Genomic DNA, 4362 nt, shown 5'->3' on the forward strand with positions numbered 1-4362 from the left:
GTGTGTGTGTGTGTGTGTTTGGTGTGTGTGTGAGGGGGAGTGTGAGGGAATGTTTTGACATGTGCGCATGTATGAATTTACCATAACGCAGCAAATTTCTCTTTGTGGAGATCAGTAAAACATTATCTTACCATAAGTTTGAAAATAAATTTTCAAAGCTTCCACTACATTTGTCCAATGTATAAACAATTCTCTTCCCCCATGCCAGTTCCTGCCATTTATCGGCATTTCCATGCCTACGTGTCATAATAATAAGATAATATTTTGCCGCATTTTTAAAACGAATTCTTCCAAAGTATGTTTCAGGTTTTTAATTGAGATTATTAGTGTTACTTCCAATCCAAGGGTTTCAGGTTGTGTTGGGCACAGCTCAAAATATGATACCTTTTTGTTTTGTACATCGTTGTTTTAGTTTCAGAATGCTTCATGGTTATTTTGACATATTGCTTGTTCCATTTTAAGTAAAGGTTTACTTGAGCCTCCTTTCTTAAAATAAGTTAAAAGTCTCCTTGTCCTTCAGGCATAGCTACAAGGTGACCCACATATGGCCCCACAGGGAGTGGAGACCTCCAATGTACATCGTTGGGCTAGTAAGTTCTGAATGGAGCATTTAAGTAGACTTTTATCCAATTTTCTGTGGTGTTGTTGTAAACATTCAGGTTCCTTCTGTGAATTGTTTGTTATTTGTTGATGGTACATAGGTAAGCTTTTTCATAGGTCAGTTGCTTTATTTTAAGTTTGCGCAAGTTACTTTTGAATATAAGTATACTTCCTTAAATGACCCGAAGATTTTAGCTTTGACTGTATTTTTGTTTTTATAGCTTCACTCTCTGCCCATTATTTCCAAATCTCTGGAAATAGTCTAAAAGTTAGCTATTTTTCTGGTGTAAGAAACAGCGATTTTAAAAATCCCCAAAACTTTTGTGGAAATGGAGAAAGCCCTTGAAAAAGAAAATTGTGAACAATTGTTGTAGTGTATATTATAAAAATAAAATTCGCTTCGGTAGGACGGATCTGTATATGATGGTCTAATACTGTCAACCCTGTCTAAGACAACCACCTGCCTCAGACAGATGGTCTTCTTGAACAGTGTCATGAAAAAGTTTAAAAAACGGCAAAAGAGGACATGGAAAGTGGTTGTTTGTACAAGTGATTGTCTTGGAAAGGTGGTCGTTAGAACAGGTTTGACTGTATATATGTATAATGAATTGATGGGACCTCTGTTCACGTTGTTTTCTTTGTTTTCAAGATGACTTGTACAGTGTTGATATATCAATGTGAATTGAATGGTGACACATTAACATGTGAAGCCACATAGTGAGGGGCTGCTATAGTGCACTGTTTATGTTCTTCGCACTTTTACGAAAGTCATGCATTTATATTCCTCAACATTTATTTGTCGTGAGACGACAAAATACAAGAGCATTAGATCTACTCATGCCCGAGTCTCTCCTTTTATTTTTTGTGTTCCGTGTGTAAGTTGTATCTTGAAGATAGTGCTTGTTGTTTTATTTTTATAAATTTTCGAACAAGATTTACTTAAATCGTAAATTTAATCAGTCGAAACTGTCTAAAAATGGGCCCCATTGTCCTTTTGTGTGTGTGTGTGTGTGTGTGTGTGTGTGTGTGTGTGTGTGTGTGTGTGTTTTGCGGCGCCTGCAACTGCATACGGTCATAATATGAGCGCGCGGGACACACTTTCAGTTGGTAGGAAATTTTGAATTTTCCCCGGGTGGCGGCCGGAGCCTACTATTATCGGTTTTAAACCACCAGGGGATTTTTGACGTGCGCAACTTGCACTTGGGAACTCCGAGATTTTTCGCCCTTGTCTGAGAAGGCTAGATGTCCATCTTTCCTACCAGAAGATCTGGGGTGTGGCTGAAAGACTGCATTAAGAAGGAGTAGCAAAGAGTAGCAGTAAAAAGCTGCAGAAAGAGTCAGGAGCCCAGAGGAGGGGGCAAAGGGGGTGAAGGAGTGGGGGCAGAAAGTGGAGACGAAAGCAAACGGTAGAACATTACTAGAGAGCAGGAAAATGAAAGGAGACAATTTAGAAAAGAAAATGTTTCCGTCACTACCCGGATTCCAACCCCGGACCTTTGAATGATAGACGAACAAATAAAACTCTATAGGTCACGAGAGTCCCCACCCATTGTCCAGAAGAAAATGGGTCGTATTAGACAGATGGCATTCTTATACACTGTCATTATAAGGTAAAAACCAAAACAACTGTATAGTAAATGAAAAAAATACACAAAGCAAGAAATGGGAAGTGGCCTTTTGAACAGAGAATTGTCTTAAACGGGTGGCCGTTCGAACAGATTTGACTGCACTTATAAGTTTATGTGCGTGTAGAGATACCTGTAAAATTTTACCTTCGTACCCGCACGTAGATGCACCGCTTTTGAGGGCTAAACGCCGTATTTTATTTTGTTTTGTTTTTTGCTGCACAACACACATAATATAGCCACTATAGTACCAGACGCCAGATATTTCTATCTTTGTCTGTGACTGAGAGTCTTATAACATGTATGTATGTGTTCAGTCCTTGACAAGTTGAACACTTAATTAGTCACTTGTCTACCCCAGAATTACAAAGTTCTCTTTGCTCAGTGTCTAGTTTTGAGAAATTTTACATCAAAAACTTTTTCACAACATTTCAAGCTTGTTCGAATGCAATTCTTTATAATTGATAGCGACTCAAAATAATCTTACGATTTAGATATAACAGATTGAACATACGATTTCTGACCACATGGTCTTAGTCACTTAGTAATTCAAAAGGGGCAAAAATGTCAAATTATACAACTTTGTATTGTTTAGGTAGCGATTGTCATTGTTGGTCTCTCGCACTGGCTAGTGTCGGCGTGTCAGTGCTGTAATTGTGACTCCGATAAAGTGCCGTAGACTCCAATATATCGGTGTTTTTGCCCTGTCCTGGATTTATAGTGTAAGGTTTAAAGTGTTCCCACTGGTCTGCTTAAGTAACAAAGAACCATCGTCTGCGGTGTATCGGTTTGGTAGAATGCAGAAGACCTGAGTTCGATTCTCAAGGAGAAGATTTTTTGTCGAGCATCTCGGTCTTTCTGATTGGATGTTGTATCTATCTCAGGGTCGGAACCCGCCTCCTAATTGATGTAAGAGAAGTACATTGAAGTCTGCAGGCACTCCCAACCCCCCCTCCCAAAAAAAACCCTCCTTAACTCACCGACGGCCTCTTTAACTCACTCACTGTCTGAGTGTGACTCCAATCAGTACGCTGCTCATCAGGTTTCATTTTTAACTCGTCTTTTTTTTAAATTAGTAAAGACTCGTGGTTGGCGGGTGTTCTTATGTGGTTTGCTTCTTTCCAATCGAACTGGTTGTCCTTATCTCTCTTCCTTCTTTTCTCTGCGTGTCACTATCTAATGATATTTCTAATTTCTAATTTTCGGCACTTAAATAATATGACCTATCTGTGTTGCAAGAGCCGTAATAAAAGCTATGAAATTTAGCCTTGGTGTTTTGCGCCCCCATCGACATAATTTAGATAATTTAGGAAGCCGGCTTCGATCATGTCTGTCAGGGCCAACAACGTCCCTGCAGAAAGACCGGGGTACTCGATGAAAAAATTGTGCCCACACGAGAATCGAACTCGGGCCTTCTGCGTGCGACAGTGAAGCGCCTAACTGTTTCACCTCAGACACCGGTCGCCTTGGTTGTGGTGCTCAGAGATTCTTTTTACTTTGACATTTACACAAAATGTTCTTTGGTAGCAAGATTGTGTTTACGGGAAGTTAACCGATTCCGATATCTAAGGGCTTATATCTTACACCCCTATCTTGAGGGGAGAAAGTGTATGTTTGTGGGGAGGGGCCTGCTGTGCTCGCCACAGAGATGGTATTGGCGGACAAGTGGAGGAAGGGCCAGTGTGGGACAGTCATTAAAAATATAGGAAAAAGGGAATTAGACAGAGGTAGATCAACAATTTGAAGAGATAGCCGAAGAGAAAGGATCGGGAGAAAGAGGGGTGGGGGAGAGAGAAAGAAGAAAAAAAAAGAGAGAGAGAGAGAGAGAGAGAGAGAGAGAGAGAGAGAGAGTCCGAATAACGAAATGAGTTGGAAACCACGACCTCCAATGTTGATGTCTGTTCCAAATGTTGAAAAAGAAAGTGAAATACGAAAAATATACCTCTTGACTTGTTTTAATTGAAAACTTATCTTTTGATTGTATTTATGTATGCCAATCCAGTGGCAGGTTCTATCTTTTGAACGATGGAGAAGAGTGTTATTCAGAATTGTGTGACTGGCGTCTGTGACGTAGTGGTCAGGCACCTCGCCGTCGCACTCAGGAGACATAAGTTCGATTCGCGTGTGTGATACTATT

This window comes from Aplysia californica, unplaced genomic scaffold (genome assembly GCF_000002075.1).
Source record: "Aplysia californica isolate F4 #8 unplaced genomic scaffold, AplCal3.0 scaffold00909, whole genome shotgun sequence".
Lineage (NCBI taxonomy): Eukaryota > Metazoa > Mollusca > Gastropoda > Aplysiida > Aplysiidae > Aplysia > Aplysia californica.